General features: G+C 39.5%; 1 long non-coding RNA gene and 1 pseudogene across 1 annotated transcript in view; both read right to left on the bottom strand.

Annotated features, from left to right (window-relative positions):
* The window catches only part of LOC131273536 (uncharacterized), an 86,131-nt gene that overhangs the window by 34,295 nt on the left and 31,217 nt on the right, over nt 1-20,619 (bottom strand). The gene's annotated exons all lie outside the window — the stretch shown is intronic.
* On the bottom strand, nt 8,581-16,004 carry LOC101441337 (MORC family CW-type zinc finger protein 3-like; annotated as a pseudogene).

Below are 20,619 nucleotides of genomic sequence, written 5' to 3'. Positions count from 1 at the left end.
ACCCCGGGCCTCCTTGACCCATGTGGAGCTGGCCCATGCGCAGAGCTGATGCGCACAAGGAGTGCCCTGCCACGCAGCGGTGTCCCCCGTGTAGGGGAGCCCCACGCACAAAGAGTACACCCCATAAGGAGAGCCACCCAGTGTGAAAGAAAGTGCAGCCTGCCCAGGAATGGTGCCACACACACAGAGAGCTGACACAGCAAAATGACACAGCAACAACAACAAAAAGAAACACAGATTGCCATGCCGCTGACAACAACAGAAGCAGACAAAAGAAGAACACGTAGCAAATGGACAAAGAGAACAGACAACTGGGACAGGAGAGGAGGGGGAGAGAAATAAATTTTAAAAATTAAAAAAATTAAAAGAAGAAAGAGCTAAAATCAAAGAACTAACTGAACACCTGGAAAAATGGAAAAAGAACAGTAAGCCAATCCCAAAGTAAACAGAAAGAAAAAAAATAACAAAGATTAGAGCAGAAATAAATGAAATTGAGAACATAAAACAATAGAGGGAAGCAGATGTGACTCAAGCAGTTGAGCACCTGCCCACCATATAGGAGGGCCGGTTTCAGTTCCTGGTGCCTCCTATATTAGAGAAGTGAGTTGAGATGACAGGCTGGCACAGAAAGCTGATGCAGAAAGATGATGCAATGAAGAGACACATCAAGGAAGCACAATGAGAGGCATAATAAGCAGGGGGTGGATGTGGCTCAAGCAATTAGGCCCCTCTCCCCCACATGGGAGGTACCAGGTTCAGTTCCTGGTGCCTCCTAAAAAAAAGGAAGACAAGCAGACACAGAGAACACACAAAGAATAGGCACAAAGAGCAGACAGCGAGCTCAAACAAGAGGGGCGGGGAGAATACAAAAAATAAAATAAATCTTTTAAAAAACCAGAGAAAATCAATTAAATCAGCAAACCCTTAGTTAGACTAACAAAGAAAAAAAGAGTGCAAACAAAGAAAATAAGAGTGCAAAGTGCAAATAAATAAAATCAGGAATGAGAGCAATGCCACCACAGGAAAAAAAAAGAGTCATAAGAGGATATTATGAGAAACAGTAGGAAAATTCCTAGAAATGCACGAACAATGTACATTGACTACAAGAAATACAGGAACTCAACAAACCATTCACAACTAAAGAGATTGAATAAGTCATCAAAAATCTTTCAACAAGTTAATGTTGGGGTTTAAGATATATTTAGGGGATTTGAATATCTGGACTGACAATGTGATAGCCAGGTCCTGAGCCTCAACAGACTCCAGCACCTACAATCTGATCTATTGGACTTACCACACTCAGCTAAGATGGAGTTGAAGAAGGACAACCACCACACCATGGAGCCTAGAGTGATTACAACTGAAAATGGGAGGATTGCATCCAGCATCAATGTGGAATCTGAGCCTCCTCTTGACATAGAGGTGCAATGGACACAACCAATCCAATGTCCACATAGAAGAGGTGGCATTGGATTGGGAAAAGTGGACATGGTGGACGATGGGTATGGGGAAAGGCAGGAAGAGATGAGAGGTGGAGGCGTCTTTGGGACATGGAGCTGCCCTGGATGGTGCTTCAGAGGTAATCACCGGACATTGTAAATCCTCACAGGGCCCACTGGATGGAATGGAGGAGAGTATGGGCCATGATGTGAACCATTGTCTATGAGGTGCAGAGGTGCCCAAAGATGTACTTACCAAATCCAATGGATGTGTCATGATGATGGGAACGAGTGTTGTTGGGGGGGGGAGAGGGGGGGTGGGGGGGTGGGGTTGAATGGGACCTCACATATATATTTTTAATGTAATATTATTACAAAGTCAATAAAAAATAAAATAAAATAAAATAAAAAAATCTTTCAACAAAGAAAAGTCTAGGACCAAATGGTTTCACAGGTGAATTCTATCAAATGTTTCAAGAATTAACACCTATCATGCTTAAACTCTTCCAAAAACTTGAAGAGGGAAAACTACCCAACAGTCTTTATGAAGCCAACATCACCATAATACCTAAGTCAGATAAAGATGTACAAGAAAAGAGAATTACAGACCAATCTCTCTAATGAACATAGATTTTTTAAATTCTCAACAAAATACTTGCCAATTGAATCCAACAGCATATTAAACGAATTATACCCCATGACCAAGCGAATTTTATTCCTGGTATGCAAGGGTGGTTCAACATAAGAAAACTAATGTAATCCACCACATTAACAAATTGAAGAAGGGAAAAAATACATTCATCTTGACTGATGCCGAAAAGGCATTTGATAAAATCCAGCATCCTTTCTTCATTTAAAAAAAAAAAACACTTCGAAAAGTAGGTATAGAAGGAAAGTTCCTCAATATAATAAAGCGCATATATGAAAACTCACAGCCAACATCTTACTCAATGGGGAGAGGTTGATAGCTTTTCCACTAAGATCAAATACAAGACAAGGATGCCCACCATCTCCAGTTATTTAATATTATGCTAGAAGTTCTAGCTAGAGCAATTAGGCAAGAAAAAGAAATAAAAGGCATCCAAACTGGAAAAAATGAAGTAAAACTCTCACTATTCACCTAAACATAAAGGCCAGAACCTTAAAACTCTTAGAACAGGGGGTTCTTAACCAGGGGTCCATGGACCGCCAAGCAGTCCAGGGAAAGATTTCAGGGAGTCTGTGAGTTGGAATTGAAAAAAATTCAACTTCTTATCTTTATTTTCTCTGACTTCTAACTGAAATCTAGCATTTCCTTCACTTATAATTGTATGCAATAAATTACAGTAGTATTCATTTCATGTCACATTACAGTTGTTGCATATCTTGAAAAATTGCTTATACTAATCCATATTTCAAAATTATGGAAGTTGTTAGACCCAGTGTTAGTTGAGTGTCAAAAAACTATCTGCTGCTAGATTCTGAGAAGGGGTCCATGGTTTTCACTTGACTGGCAAAGGGGTCCACAGAACAAAAAAGGTTAAGAACCCCTGTCCTAGAAGATAATGTAGGGAAACATCTTAAAAATCTATGGTAGGTGGTGGTTTCTTGGACTTACACCCAAACCATGAGCAACAAAAGAAAAAATAGATAAATGGGACCTCCTCAAAATTAGACACTTCTGTACTTCAAAGGACTCTGTGAAGAGGGTAAAAAGGCACCCTACTCAATGGTAGAAAATATTTGGAAATTGCACACTTGACAAGGGTTTAATATCCATAATACATAAAGAGATCCTACAGCTCAACAATAAAAAGACAAATGACCCAATTAAAAATTGGGCAAAAGACCTGCATAGACATTTTTCTAAAGAAGAAATGCAAATGGTGAAGGGAAAAAAAAAACACACTAAAAAATTCAACAACACTGGCTATTAGGGAAATGCAAATCAAAGCTACAACGACATATCATTTCATACCTACTAGAATGGCCTCTATTAAAAAACAGAAAATATCAAGTGTTAGGAAAGATGTGGAAAGATAGCAACACTTATTCACTGTTGGTGGGAATGTAGAAAAGTAAGCCACTGTGGAATTTTGTTTGGCAGTTCCCAGGGAAGTTAGATACAGATCTGCCATATGACCCAGCAATACCACTACAAGGTATATAACAAGATCTGAGAGCAGGTACAAAAACAGACATATGCACACCGATGTTCATAGCATCATTATTCACAATTGCCAAAAGATGGAAATAACCAGGTGTCCATCAACTGACAAATGGATAAACAAACTGTGGCATAGACACAACACGAAATGTTATTCAGTTGTAAGACGAAATGAAGTTGTGAGGTATATGACAACATGGATGAACCTGGAGGACATTATGTTGAATGAAGCAAATCAGGCACAAAAGAACAAATAATGTATGATTTTGCTATTATAAACTAAATGTAATGAGCAAACTCATGGAGTTAATAGCTAGATTATGTGTCACCAGAGAAGAGCATGTGGTTAGAGAATGGAAAGCTGAGATTTAATCTGGGCAGACTTGATAAAGAGTTTTTTGTAAATGTTTGGAAATGAATAAAAATGGTGAAAGCACATCATAGGTATATTGGTCAGCCAAAGGAGTGCTGATGCAAACTACCAGAAGTCTGTTGGCTTTTATAAAGGGTATTTATTTGGGGTAGAAGTTTACAGTCACAAGGCCATAAAGGATAAGTTACTTCCCTCACCAAAGTCTGTTGCCACATGTTGGAACAAGATGGCTCCCAATCTCTGTGAGGGTTCAGCCTTCCTCTTCTTCAGGTTCTATGGTCCCAGCTTCTTCCGATCTCAGCTGTAGGCTGGCATAAGGTTTGTCCCTCTTCCCAGGGCTCATCTCTTTCTGGGCTCACCTGCTCTGCTCTCTACACAAGACCAGCTGTAAACTATCAGGCAAATGCTCGGTTCTCTCCCTGGGGCTCCAGCATCAAAACTCCACTCTCTGTGTTCTCCTTCTCCATGTGTTTACTTCCTCATCTTTGACTGAACATCCATTTATATAGTCCACAAAGAGGGGAGGGGTGGGGATTCAAGCCAATTCATCCTAAGACATGATCAAATAAAAGCCCCAATCTTGATTTAATAAGGTAAAAGTGAAATCTTTGAATCTAATAAAATCGGAATATGCCCAGAGGAACAGACCAGTTTATAAACAAAATCCAATATCTATTTTTGGAATTCATAAACAATACCAAATTGCTATAATAGGATTTGTAGTTAGTAAGACTAACATATGAGTATGATAAGGTTTGTTTTTTGTGGTTTTTTTTCTTTTTATTGGAGTAATGAAAATGCTCAAATGTTGATTGAAGTGATGAATGCCCAACTCCATGATTAAAATCAATGCCATTGATTGCACACTTTAGATAAATTTTATGGTTTATGAAAAAAATTATAGGGAGAGTTGGAGGAGAATACACCAAATGCAAGCAATGGACTATAGTTAATATAATACTTTGATGATGCTCTTTCATAATTCGTTACAAATGTTTCACAACAATGTAAGGTATTGGTGGTGAGGTTATGTATGGGAGCCCTGGATGATGTTATGAATGTTTGTTCTGTAAGTTCACAATTTTTACTATACACTCATTGTTTATATATGTTCACGTATGAATGATATGGTTCAATTAAAATTTTTTAATGAAAAAAGATGCTCAACATCATTAGCCATCAGGGAAATAGAAATCAAAACCATAACGAAATACCATTTCATATCCACTGGAATGGCTACTATTAAAAAATAATAACAAGTATTGGAGAAGATGTGAAGAAATTCCTCATGTGAATATTCACTCGTTGATAATAGTGCATGGTGGAAAACAGTTTAGTGTTTCCTCAGAAAGCTATATATAAGATTATCATATGACCTGGGTATCCCACTTGTAGGTATATACCCAAAAGAATTGAAAGCAGGGATCCAAACAGATAATATTTACACACAGATATTCATAGAAGCATTATTCCCAATAGGCAAAAGATAAAGGCAACCCAAATTTCCATCAACCAATGAATGGATAAGCAAAATGTGGTATATACAGGCAATGGAATATTATTCAGCCATCGAAATGAATGAAGTTCTGATTCACATGACAACATAGATAACCTTGAAGCCATCATTTAAAAAAAAAAAAAGATATTTTCAAGTTCCAAATAAGACACTTATTTGGAAATAGTGTCTTTTAAGATATGGTTAGTAAAGACAAGGCCAAAATGGATTAGGGAGCCCCGAACCTAACATGACTGGTGTCCTTATCAGGAGGGAAGAGGAACCACAGACTCACACAGATACAGAGTCTTTGCATGGCCGAGGCAGATATTTCAGTGATGTCCCTACAAGCCAAGGAACACTGAGGATTGATGAAAAACACCAGAGGCTAGAAGAGACAAGGAAAGATCCTTCCCTGCAGATTAGAGAGGGAGCATGGACCTGTTGAAACTTTGTTTTCAGGCTTCTATCTTCCAGAACTGTGAGGCAATAAATTCCTGTTGTTCTCTGCCACCCAGTTTCTGGTACTTTGTTAGAGTCTATATTAGTCCGTTAAGAAGGGTGCTGATGCAAAGTACCAGAAATCGGTTGACTTTTATAAAGGATATTTGTTTGGGGTAAAATCTTACAGTTACAAGGCCCAAAAGAGTCCAACTCAAGGTTGATTTCTCACCAGTCAGTTGCCACGTGTTGAAGCAAGATGGCAGACAATCTCTCCCAGTCTCTCTTTCCTTCTTCCTCTTAAGATACCATGGGGCCAGCTTCTTCTGATCATCTGTAGGTGGACATAGGGCTCATCTCTCAAGGCTTCTCAGCTGCTCTGTTCTCTTCACAAGGTCAGTAGTAAACTCTCAGGTGAATGACTCATCTCTCCCCCGGCTCCAGGAACAAAACTGACAAGGTTCTCTCTTCTTCTGTATCTTCTTCTGTGTGTCTTTTTAAGTGAGTGTCCATTTATTTGAGTCCAACAAGGGGGTGGGGACTTAATCTGAATTACACCCTACCAATGTGATCAAATCAAAGCCCTAATCTTGACATAATTTAATCAAAGAAATCTCAGCTGAATTTCATACAATCCAAGGGTATCACACACAGAAAAATAGACAAGTTTACACCACAATCCATATCTCCTTTTGGAATTCATAATATCAAACGGCTACAGAGCCCTAGAAACCAAAACAGAAATCATAATTTAATACTATGCTCATGTGTTATCAGGATCTCAAGGAAAATGTAATCTGCATTGTTTCTTATTTTCCTCAGTGACAGAATGTTCTAGAAGTCACGTTTGTCAAGTTTTGGAGGGTAAGTCATCATTACAGGGAGGACTAAAATAAAGGTAAGTGGAACCTCCCTGTAGCCATTCAGGAGAATGCCCTTAGGAGGAAGGAAGGGGAGGCAGATGTGGTTCAAGAAATTGGGCTCCCGTTTACCATATGGGAGATCCAGGGTTGGATTCCTGGGGTATCCTGGTGAAGGCAAGCTGGCCCATGCAGTAAGCTAGCCCGAGCAGAGAGCCAGCGCAGCAAGATGATGCAACCAAAGAGATACAGAGGAGAGATAATAAGAGATGCAGCAGACCAGGAAGTGAAGGTGCAAGAGATTGAGCACTTCCCTCCCTCTCCAGAAAGTCCCAGGATCAGTTTCCAGTGCCACCTAAAGAGAAGACAGGCACAGCGAATGGTCACAGAGAGCTAACACTGGGCGGGGGGGGGGGGGGGGGGGCAGGGGGAAGGTTGCTCTAGAGTTCACGAAGGGGGCAAAAATCAGACCCTCTGTATTGTTGTTTTTTCCCCAAGCAAACAAAAACAAACTTTTTTATTTGCTCTTTCCAGAAGTTAATGTACAGTAAAAACTTAATATTGTATGATAGACATGTAATTAAGCATACAAAAAAATGAATAAGTACTCAGTGTTCAGAAACAAAACTCAAAATAAACAGCAAAAAAAACTGAATAAAACTACAAATTTAATATGGAAAAAAAGCACAAACCTGAATAAAACTACAAGTTTAATATGAAAATAAATAAATAGCAATGATGAACATTTGGGAATAAAAGTACATTTTAGTTGTGAAAAATATGATTCTTAGTTATATATACATAATTATACTTAATAGACAGTCTTCCCTTTAAAAGTGAATAAAACATGGGCCCAATAAAGCATATTTTATTGTAATAAACACGTAATACTATAAATCCTAGGGCAGTTTGTTGCTTTAACTCCGTTATATGAAGCATTTAGATCTGTAATAGAATAAAAGGTATGTGATATTATTTGAGAAAGGTCTTCCTTAAAATTCTTACATTAACCTCTAATAATCCTACAAAAGGCTGTACAGGAAATTTCACAAAAAGAAACATTAAGCAATCGTTGTTCCTACTCTATGCTGACCAAGCAGCCAAAATTGGGCTTCAAAGTAAACTGGGTGGTAGATTTAATATTTTCAACACTTTTTGTTTTTTATATTAAAGATCATTTCTTTGGTCTATGAAAAGCACTCTCCGTTTAACCATGATTGGCAATCTCAGAACAAGAAAAGTACTGGCAAAATGGGGTCAATTTCTCCTTATCTTATTTGCATGAAACAAATATTTCAAGAGATAGGAATTTATAGAAAGGAAGTATTAATGCTCAATTCACTTACAATTAGACTCTTATCAGGGATATTTTTACATTTTAAAATTCTATAATTTTAAACTTTTTTGTAAGAAAACCAAAGGTAACATTTCCATTTGTTTTATGGCACAGCCTCAATTCAGAAAAAAATATACTTTGGGAAATGAGAACAGATTGCACAAAAGTTAGGGGTAACTGAAAACATCTTGGTGAAAAATACTTAAGTCCTTTAGCACAATAAAAATATATGTGCAGACTTAATTACAAATATTTACATTTTAAATAAGAATCTTGAATTAAATATTCTGCTGCTCAATACCAACAGAATTCACAGGTATTTTAAAAGGTATTATGTCTGTAATATTTGTGGCCACACCTGAATGCACAGGATACAGTAAAAATTATAGTTCTCAGTTTATTGCCTATCATATTGTCTATATTTTGAAAGCTGTACAACCAAAAGGAGTGAGCAAATATATATATATTTTTTTATCCCACATAAAATAAACTAAGTACTATTGAGTTCACTCATTTGTTCGACAACTTGTCCTAAAATCTCATCAGCTACATCAACATCATAATTTACTTGCTGAAGATCTAGATCAGGTACAACCATGGCCAGCAGTCGTCCTACTGCTAGATCAGGTACAACCACGGCCAGCAGTTGCCTACACGACCCACAATGACTATGACAGACCTCGACCAGCACTGGACCTACATTAACTCAAAGAGATCAAAGCTTGAGGTTTTCCCCGTCAGTATAATTTACAGACTCCTCAATGTTACTGGAAGTTGAAACATCTGTTCCTTTCTGTTGACTTATAGATTTCAACTGTCCAATTTCAGTTTTGAGGTTTTCACACTGTAAATGGATTTGTGATTTTTCCATTTCCAGTAATTCAGCCTCACTTTTACACTGATCCCTCTCAATACTGCATTTGTCCAGGTGTCTAAATACGTCGTCAAGCTGCACAGCCAATTCATCCAGTCCACATTTACTCTCATTATTGGAACACGGACTACATTCAGCCTTTACATGTTTCAAAGCACTGTACTGTTTTTTCAGCCTAGAAAGGCTGAAACTTCTTGCAAAGCTTGCTGATATTGAGATGCCATTTGGTCTGGACTTTCAGATTTGCCATTAATAACTTCAGGTAAAAATACTGCATCCATTTCAGTAGATTGATGGCAAGTTTTCTTCTTCAAAGAATTTGTCATTCGTTTCTATAATCCTCTGCTATAAAACTTTCACTTGGGTGGTAAACATATGACACTGTCTTTTATAATTTTCTTTTTCTCTTTTGCAGTTTGCTTTTTTTTATTTTTATTTTTCAAAAGACACATAGATTACATAAATGTTCCATAAAAAATATAGGGGATTCCCACATGCCCCACTACCCACATCTCCCATACTTTCCCACAATAACAACATCCCTCATTACTGAGGTACATTCATTGCCATTGATGAACACATTTTGGAGCATTGCCACTAAGCATGGATTACAGTTTAGACTATAGTTTAAATTTTCTCCTGCACAACTTTTAAGTTATAACAAGATATATAATGGCCTGTATCTATCATTACAATGTCACTCAGGACAATTCCCAAGTCCAGAGAATGCCCCAGTATTACACCTATTTTTCCCACTGCCCTCAGAACCTCCAGTGGCCACTGCCTCCACATCAATGATATAAGCTCTTCCATTGCTAGTATCACACTAAGTCTATAGTAGAATACTTGTAAGTCTACTCTAGTCCATTATTCATCCCCCAATCCTGAGGATTCTGGGATGATGATGCCTACTCTGCCTCTAATTGAGAGGGGGCTGAGATCCCATATGGGGGATGGATGGGGCTCTCTTGCTTGCAGTTGTAGACTCTCAGTTCCTTGGTATGGTGGTTGTACATCATTGCCACCTTGTTAGTTGCCTGGGTGAGATCAATGAACTGGAGAGTGTTACAACTCCGTTGAGAATCAGGGCCCAGCTGGTACATGGACAGCCCAAAGATTTAAGTCTCTTGGATGTACACCTACCAACTCTAGTACTGTTTATAGGTTCAAATAAAAGGAAACTTACGACTGAGTCCAACTCTATCACATTGGGGAGCATAAATTCCAAAGTAGGGCCCACTGGCAATGCACCTAACCCCTGAGCTATCTGCCCTGACTATAGTGTCTGGATGTCACCAGGGCTCTCAGGAACCCTGCTATTTAGGGGTAGTATCTACTTTGGCATTCAATGAGATCCTGCTGAGATGTACATAAATGTAACCTCTGAGATGACCTCCCAACTCACTTTGAAGTCTCTTGGCCTTATAAACTCATTTGTCTTTACCTTTTCCGCCTTTTGGTCAAGGTCTTTTTCCAGTTTCATTGCTAGTTGGTGTTTGGTAGTAATCCTTTTGGGCCAGGAAGGCTCATGCCCAGGAGTCATGTTCCATGCTGGAGAGAAGGTAATGTATTTATATGCTGAGTTCGGCTCAAAGAGAGGCCTCATTTGAGCAACAAGGAGGCTCTCAGGGACTAACTCATAGGCACCCTATAATATCAGGCTAAGTTTCAATTTCAAGAGTAAAGGTTCAAAAGTACAGTCATCAATATCAAGGACCGGTCGATAGACCATCCTTCTTCACTAGTCATTGCCCCTGTACTCTGGGGATTCTTGCTGTTCCATTAGAGAATATGGCAGAGCTCACCATGATGGGAATTTGATACTCTTTCAGTTATTGTATAACTCTTCATCCACCGTGATAATGCTCCATGAACGTGTGAACACACTTATATGCCTTATATGTATGCCCAGGTGAGGTGCCTCCCATGTCTCCCCCATCACTGACACTCCACACAAATGACCCTCCTCTGCCACAGTTGTAATCCTTCTGTGATACAAAACCTCTTAAAAAGTAAAGCCAATAAAATAGCCAAATACAATTAATAAGAAAATGAAATAATAATCATAGGTTTTAAATTAAGAAATAAAGTACAAAAAATTTTAAAAAGATAAAATGAAAAAAAAATTGGGGACAATAAAAAATAATGAAAAAATATTTTTAAAGTTTTTTTTTTGACATTTTGCTTTTCATCACCCTAAGATCTGTTGTCCTATAGGTACAGTGATATTTTCTTCCATTTATTCCCCCAGTGTCTTACTTTTTTCAATTTGCCTTCAAAGAAGGTTTAGGTCATAGAAAAGTCATGTACCAAATACAGGGACTCCCATATACCCAACATCCTCCTCCCTTCCCCCCTTCCCCTATTAATAACACTGTATATGTGGATGATATGTTTGTTATAACTGATATACAAAATATTGAAACATTGCTATTAACCATGTGTAAATAGACACCTGGAAATAGATTTGGTGAGGGAAGTAACTTATGCTTTATAATAATGGCCTGGTAACTGTAAGCTCCTACCCCAATAAATACCCTTTATAGAAGCCAACCAACTTCTGGTATTTTGCATCAGCACCCCTTTGGCTGACTAATACAGAATTTGATACCAAGGAATGGGGAAGTACTTTTGCAATTACTGAAATGCTGGAATGGTTTTATAAATGGGTAAGGTTTTATAAATGGAGGAATTCTGAAATGCTTGGAAGAAAATACCTATAATGCTTTAAAGAGACTGTTGATAACAATATGGATGCTAAAAAGACTTTTTAAATTGCCTTAGAAGTAAATGATGAAACTATTATTGGAAACTGGAGGAAAGGCAATCCATGTTTTAAAATTGCAGAGAACTTAGCAAGATTAACTACTGGTGTTTTATGGAAGGCAGATTTTGAAAATGGCAAGCCTGGGCATTTAGCTGAAGAAATTTCTGAAGTAAACCTAGAGAATGCAGCTTGGCTTCTGCTTGCAGTTTATAGCAAAATGCTAGATGAGAGACACATGCTGAGGACTGAACAGTCAAGTACAAAGTAAACAGAAACTGATTCTGGAAATTCCAAGCTTCTGAAAATCAAGATTCCAGATGATTGTGCCCCATTGGAGGACATAACTAAACTTGGAACTGGTAAATCAAGACTGAAGATGCAGTTATCTAGGAAGGACTTGTGGAAAGTCTTACTGCCTGATGACTTGGACCCCTACTTCCTGCATACTAAACCAACAAGGTTTTTGAGAGAGCTGTATGAACAAAACCAAAGTCAACCTGGAATAAAAGAGACATGGGAAGGAGACATTAAAGGAGAAACAGCTTTAAGAGAAAAACCATGGAAGCTGAGATCTGGAATTAAGACTTCACCATGGGCCAAGAGAGGAACCCCACCCATGTGTACAGAGAGGGTGAGTTTGCCCAGGAGTTGAAGGGGATAGATGTTCCTGTCTGATGTTCTGGGAGAGTTTTGCTGCCCCAGGGTACAGAGAGAGTGAAGCACATTCCCCAAGTATTAGGGGGGTTAAGGTCTGTGCCCCACAGGTCTGGGAGGAGTGGACCTGTTCCCCAAAGGTTAGGGAAGCCCAGGTGGTCAACTCATTGCTCTGAGAGAATTGAGCCTGTATGCCAAAGGTTAGGGGGAATGTTGCCTTCACATCACTGTACGAGGCGGGTTAAGACTCTAAACCAAAGATTGGTTCAGTTGTGGCAATCACCCCAACACTCTTGGAGGGTGAGGTCTGGAGCTTGGTTGACACCCAGATGCTTAATGAGGGTAGAGCCAAGAAAATGGCCATTGGGCAAGCCAGTGGAAAGGGTGGGTCCCTATATGGCCCCAAGGAGAAGAAACTGTCTTCTTAAGAATGACTCCCAGACTTTGAAGTTGAACACAGGACTCCCTGCAGGTCTACTGAACTGTAGAGAAACTGAAACTCATGTTTCCCTCCCAATTTCTCCTTATTATAATGAAAATGTTTATCCTTTATCTGTCCATTTGTGTATTGGAAACAGATAAATTGTTTTGTAAGTTTCAGAGGTCTATAGTAGACAGGACTTTGCCCTAAGACAAACTGTTTCTTTAAATTGATTGTGATATGATTTAGTACTTGCATTGTTACTGATTTAAAGTTTTTTTGAATATTGTAATGTCTTTTTGGAATTCAGAGGATGGAGTGTAGCAGTTTGATACGTTTATGAATTCCAAAAATAGATATTGGATTATGTTTGTAATCTGATCTGTACCTCGGCATGATTAAATTATGATTAGGGCTTTGATTGGGCCACATCATTAAGGCATTGGACAGAGTTGAAGGTTCTTAATGTTGGAGTTTTAATGTTGGAGTTTTGATGATGAAGCTGGAGCCCTGGGAAGAGAAGAACCCTGAGCCTGGAATGAAGCAAGCCCTGGGAAGAGAGGAACCATAAGCCCAGAGAGAAGAAGACCTGGAAAGAGGAACCCAGGAAGCCTGAACCCTCTCAGACATCAGCAACCGTCTTGCTCCAACATGTGGAAATAGTCTTTGGTAAGGGAAGTAATTTATGCTTAATGGTCCTTTATAAAAACCAACTGATTTCTGGTATTTCGTATGAGCACCCATTTGGCTGACTAATACACCATGGTCAGTGGTTTACATTATGGTTTATATTTTGGGCCATATACTTTTACAAATTTTGATGAATTTTAACATGGCCTGTATAATTTTCTTTTTCTTGGGTGACTAGAAGTAGCTCATTTCTCAGGTCATTTAACTGGCAGTGAGCATCACCTACAGATTTATCAAAGTTCTCCTGGGTTTCATGTATTTTTCCTTCAGCTTCTACACACATGGTAGTATGGCTGCATCTTTTCTTGCATCTCTCTCATATTCAATAGTTTCTTCTCTTTAAACAGCTAAGCTTAGTACTTCAGTCTGTGTGGTTGCAGCAGTTCTCTGATCACATCTGGGTGATGAGGTACTTGTTGAATTGGTCTGGCCACAAGATTCCTTATCATCCACAAGTTCAACCTGAATACCACTTTGCTCTAAATGGATCTGCTCCAATTTCACTTCAATATCATGATCTACTGCAGGTTTGGGAGCACTGTTTTCTTCTAAGATGATGACATCTTCATCACCATCATCTATATAAGCTGAATTTTCAAATGCTTAATTAGCCAATTTCCAATTCTTTACATTCAAAATTGAGGAAACAGAAGAAAGTCTCCATTTTAGGCTGTTGCTCTCAAGTTCAGACTGGGGTGAAACTTTATTATATATAATTCTTTTTTTTAAGTTTTTAAATTTATTTCTCTCCCCTCCCCCCCCCCCCAGTTGTCTGCTCTCTGTATTCATTCACTGTGTGTTCTTCTGTGACTGCTTCTATCCTTATCAGCGGCACTGGGAATCTGTGTTTCTTTCTGTTGCATCATCTTGTTGTGTCAGCTCTCCGTGTGTGGCGCCATTCTTGGGCAGGCTGCACTTTCTTTCACATTGGGTGGCTCTCCTTACGGGAAGCACTCCTTGCACGTGGGGCTCCCCTACATTGGGGACACCCCAGCATGGCAGGGCACTCCTCAAGCGCATCAGCACTGTGCGTGGGCCAGCTCCACTCAGGTCAAGGAGGCCCGGGGTTTGAACGGCAGAACTGCCATATGGTAGGTAAACACCCTATCCATTGGGCCAAGTCCATTTCCCTATATAATTCTTGTTGCATAAATATTTGCCCCTTCTGAGAGATGTCCCTTTGGAACACTTTCCTTCACAGGAGAAAAGCTTTGGCGTGAGACAGGGGTGATAGAAAACAATTTTTCAACATTAATCTGAGGGCATTTTTCCTTGTCTTTCTTTTTGCACATTTTTTCATTGGTGAGATGCATCAAATCTTCATCTTCAGATTCTTCTGGAACATATCATCAGATTCTTCTGGAACATCACAATTTCTGAACTGTTGGTCAGGGTTACTGGTGCAATATCATTTTTCTGGAAGTTGATCTATCCTGTTTGGTAATTTTTGCCATTTTATACAGGAATCACATTGAACCCATGTCTGATCAGAAAGTTTCTGTATATCTTCAACTGGCAAATTTAAAGAATATTCTGCACTTTTCTTCCCTTTCATTTCATTCCAGTAAACATTAAGCTTGTCTCCTAGTGCTATTATTGTAAGCCTATACTCATTAATATAGTTAAAATCTTTTTTATAATGAGACAGCTTTAGGAAATTTCATCCTATCATTCCAACTACTCCAACGCCCATGTTGTTTGCCCTTAACTGATAGCCAGCTTTTTCATAAGTTTTGATGAGTCCATTTCTGTGATACATCATTATCTCATAATGATCTTTATTTCTGCAGTTGAATCCAAAAATAATTCTCACCATTTTAGTTAAAAATCTAGGTCAATAAACATCACGTTCAATGAGGTAAGACTCTTTGAAACTAGTTGTGTCTTCACTTTCTGTCCAGGTAAGATGATCTGCATTCCTAGCTTAAGATAAAATATAAAGCAGTAAGCCCTCAGGGGAGAGTTACTCTTGGGGGCAACAATTTGGTCTATCCTTTCTTGCGTCTTGAACCCTGTCTTCCCAGTTGTCTCATCTAAATCCTCAGGAATTCTGATGTCATATTTATCCTTATCAAAATTAAACTCTATTGCTTCATTTTTGTAGCTTCAAAGATTCCAAATAATGGTCCTCATTCCCTTCCTACCCATAATAGCATCAAGTTCTGCCAGCAATTTCTGTTTCATAGAAAATAGAGAATGTTGTAGAAATGCAGCAAGACTTGCTTTTGATTCTACTAAATTAATCATCTGTCAGTGCCAATTGAAAGATACTGTTGGGACAATAACATGCTCTGCTCCTACAGCTTTCAAGCAGGTCAGAAACAAGAAGCCCACACTCACGCTTTTTCCTTTTTTTTTTTTTTGTAAAAACGATTGCATCTTTACCCAAACACGTGGAACCTGACTTGAAGCCATTTCATACAATCCAATAAAGACATGACCATTCATGGTTACTTTGTCACTGAAGCCAAGGCTTAGCATTTTATGTAATTTATCTGAAGTCATACCATTCCCATGATCATTTATCACTGTCTTGTCAATCTTCAGCGAACTACAAAGCAGGAACCGACCACTACCGCCACTTCCGGGGCAAGGCACTCCTGCCTGCCCACTCACCTCCTCCTCCAGGCAAAGCCCCAGACCTTCTGTATTCTGAGGATGAAAAGTATGACTCTCCAGGAAGGAGGAGGAGACCGTGCAGGTCCTTACCGGGTGCTTCTTGCCTCCTGGAATGACTGCCAGAAGAGTTGAAATAACTGAGCTGTAAGAGCTAGGACCTTGGAATCCTCAAAGACCCACAGTGACTATGCCAAACCTCAACCAGTGTCAGACCAGGGTCCTCCTATCAGGCTGTGTAGGACCAGCTGTCCTTATTGACCAGGGTCACTACTCATGGCGATGAAGGACGTAAGAGCCAAGGAAGTAAGTGGGGCTGAAATCCAGCCCATGCTTCACTTGTCAAGCCAAGGGTCCACAAGTTGTGTCTACCCAGAAGGGTGTCCTTTTCTAGAAAATCTCTGAATGGCACAGAGGTGGCTCTGACAGTGGCAATGTGCAGCAGTGAGGATGGTGGCAACAGCAAACTGACCAAAGTCTGGCCTTGGCACCAAACCACCAACACCCACCTCAGTATTATACAATCCCTGGGTTCTTGAACAATTCCCCAAGAAGACATTGACCTTTCTGTCCATTGGGGATATGCATTTTTGGTTCAGTTTTCATTTTTTAAAGGTATGAGACCATGTTTGTATACCAAGTTTATGAAATACTCAGAATAATATCAGATAAGCAAAGCAGATATGATTATGCCTTTTTCCTGATGCCAAATGAGGTTTTTTTTTTTAAGATTTATTTATTTCTCCCCCTCCTCATTGTTTTGTACTCACTGTCTGATCTCTGTGTCCATTCGCTGTGTGTTCTGTGTCTGCTTGTCTGCTTCTCTTTAGGTGGCACCAGGAAGCATTCCTGGGACCTTCTGGAGTGGGAGAGAGGTGCTCAATCTCTTGTGTCATCTCAGCTCCCTGATCAATCTGTTGCATCTCTTATTGTCTATCCTCTGAGTCTCTTTTTGTTGTGTCATCTTGCTGCGCCAGCTCCCTACACAGGCCAGCACTCTGTGTGGGCCAGCACTCCACACAGGCCAGCACTTTGCATTGGCCAGCTCTTCATGTGGGCCAGCTTTCCCCTCAGGCCAGCTCGCCTTCACCAGGAGGCCCCAGGAATCAAACCCTGGACATCCTATATAGTAGATGGGAGCCCATTCACTTGAGCTACATCCACTTGCCCAAAGTGAGGTTTAGAGAGATTAAGTAACTGTTACACAGATAATAAATGAAAGAGCCAGGAAATTTCTCCAATAGTATAACCTGATAGATTTGGGGCAATAGTCCTGCTTTAGTAATTAAATCATATTACTACACAGATGAGCTATGGGCATGTGACACAGTCAATTCAGCCATAACATGTATCATTAAGAATAAATTTTGCAAATTAATTCCAAATTTGACTAACTGAGACCTTGGACAAATTCCCTCAGCTCCAATAGTCCACCTCTAATATTTGTGAAGCTTCAAAAATGAAATTCCATGGTTCCTTTTCTATGGTTTTAGACAATGCTATGAATTTTTAAAACTATGAAATACAAAATTATATAGCAAATTTTGATATATGTATATATATATATATCAAAGTTGAAAGATCTGGGATTGTAGTAAGAGTCTGAATTGGAACAACTGAAATATTGATGAGTTCAGCTCAAATTAATGGGTCATAGTGGTTATGAAGAATGTTTGTTCATTTTGGTTCCAGTGCTCAGGTTATCTCACCCACAGAACTGAAGTTAGTATGGACAATACTAAAGAATACTAAAGAATTCCATCAGGTTTTAACACAGGTATCTCTCATATTTACAGGGAACCAAAAAAATGTCTAAGAAACAACAAAAACTTGACCTTGCTGAGTGTTGGGTAGAATTGATAAGAAAGTTAATCAAAGTGAAAAAGCCTGGTGAATGGCCATTGAAACCTGATAGGCCTGATTCCACAGAGCTGCTCTGTGAGTAAAATGCATTTCCTGCAGAAGTGGAGTCATCAATCAAAAGTGGAGAAATTCACCTGGAAATAATTTTCTTAGTTCTAGCTGATTGCTTGCCTCCATAAAAGAGGCAAATTACCTAAAAGGCAAGTACTTCATCTGAGATTAACTTCTTTATTCTTCCTCTTAGAATTGACTTGAACCATACAAGGAGGCCCTCTAGGTCAGGAATACGCAATGTATTTATGAGAGCTATGTTGTGAACTTGTGAAATGGGAACACGGGGCAGCTAGGTAAGCCAGAGAAAGATTGCTTTGCCTACCCTCTCCCCTAACCCAACTTGAAGTTCCCTAACTTCCAGCCACACTGAGACGCATTCCACACAATAATAGCTAATTCAAAGCTCAAGAATTGCAAAGAAATATTTGAAACATTATTGTTTTTCAAAACAATAATGAAAGGCCTTGGATAGTTATGATGACTACCCACCCTTCTACGCAGCCCCAGTTCTTCAAGTCACCTTTTACTCAGACAGGGAAGTCCTAGAGCCCAAAACGCATATTTGTCCTGGGTCCCTACTCTGGGAGGCTTGGACGCCTCTGCTGATTATGTGAGAGTATTCGTCCCTAATCTCTCTCTGCATCTATATTTAGTTCTAAGAGGGAACAAGTTTCTAATGTTGGGAGACAGGGGTAATGAGGAATGGTAGCAGGGACTTGCAAGCTGAGGAGCAGCTATCACAAATCCCTGAGCCAGTACGAGCAGATTAGGGAATGATTTTGGCATGGTTAGAGAGGACATAGAATGCAGAATGGAGGGGCTGGCAATATTGGCAAGACATAAGGCTAAAGAAGTAAGCAGAGGCCACATTATTCTAAGGCAATGGTTCTCACACTGTAGCATGCATCCAAATCAGCTGGAGGGCTTGTTACTGATACCTCAGTAGCACTGAGCGTACTTGGTACCCAGGTCTTGATTCCTAACACTGCTCTTGAATAAAAGGAACCAGTGCCTCTTGAACTGCGATAGGAAATATACAAGATGAACCTGGTATATCTTGTAGTACCAGAAAGTAAGGAAGTGTTTGAAAAACACACACGCGTGGACACACACACATGCAAAATGACAGGGTATGTCCACACAGGAGCCCAAAGAAAGAGCTCCCAAAGCCCAAAACTGGAATGATTTGAGCAACAACATAAAGTAGTAAAATAAACAACTGTAAACTAACTACAAACTGTAAAATAAATATCCATGAGTCTGTACTGATATAAACAAGTAACTGAATAAATATACAAATGAGGGAAGCGAGACAACTCTCTTGTGCAGAAAAATTCCAACTAATTTATGTAGATACTCTATCCTCAAGGAGGTAGAACACAACTCCCCACTCATTACGTGGGTTAGAATATATGGGAACTCTGTACTATCTTCGTAATTTTCTGTGTGGGCTATGCATAGTTACTTTCTTCCAAACAGTATAATTTGGGAAAGAGGACAAGAGTAACTTTACAGTGGAAAAAACTGTCAAACACTATTTAAGCCAGGTGGTCAAGGTCACTAGCAACTATCATAAATCAAGTAGATAATATGTACCCTTAATATGATGTAATGAAAATGGCACTTTATCACTGTGCCACTTCCTTCCCAAAATCCATAACCCCAGTATAACCATGATGAAAACATCAGAATCCCCGTTCTACAAAATACCTGACCAATACTGCCCAAAACTCTCAAGGTCATCAAAAACAAGGCAAGAGTAAGAAATTCTCACAGCCAAGAGAAGCCTAAAAGACACAATGACTAACAGTAATGTGGTGTCCCAGATGGGAACCTAGAATGGAAGAAGTAAAAACTAAGGAAATCTGAATAAAGTATGGAAGTATGGACCTTAGATAATAATGGGGGGGATCAATATTGGGTCATTTATTGTGACAATTGTACCATACTATTCTAAGATGTTAATACTAGAAGAAACGGGGCTAGAATCTATGGGAACTCTGTACTATCTTTGTTTTGTTTTTTGTTTTTTGTTTTTTTTTCCTTCTCTGTGGCTTTTGTATTTATTTCCTATAGGTCCCTTCCCCCCCCTTTTTTTTTTATTGATTTTGTAAAAATATTACATTAAAAAAATATATGAGGTCCCATTCAACCCCACCACCCCCACCCCACCACTCCCCCGCCCAGCAACCCTCACTCCCATCATCATGACACATCCATTGCATTTGGTAAGCCCATCTCTGGGCATCTCTGCACCTCATAGTCAATGGTCCACATCATAGCCCATACTCTCCCCCATTCCATCCAGTGGGCCCTGTGAGGATTTACAATGTCCGGTGATTGCCCCTGAAGCACCATCCAGGGCAACTCCAAGTCCCAAAGGCGCCTCCACATCTCATCTCTTCCTGCCATTCCCCATACCCATCAGCCACCATGTCCACTTTTCCCACCCCAATGCCACCTTTTCTCTGTGGACTTTGGATTGGTTGTGTCCGTTGCACTTCTATGTCAAGAGGAGGCTCAGATTCCACATGGATACTGGATGCAATCCTCCTGCTTTCAGTTGTAGGCACTCTAGGCTCCCTGGTGT

This window comes from Dasypus novemcinctus, chromosome 15 (assembly GCF_030445035.2).
Source record: "Dasypus novemcinctus isolate mDasNov1 chromosome 15, mDasNov1.1.hap2, whole genome shotgun sequence".
Taxonomy (NCBI): domain Eukaryota; kingdom Metazoa; phylum Chordata; class Mammalia; order Cingulata; family Dasypodidae; genus Dasypus; species Dasypus novemcinctus.
The sequence above is the reverse complement of the archived record's forward strand: the minus strand, read 5'-3'. Positions and strand labels throughout refer to the sequence as shown.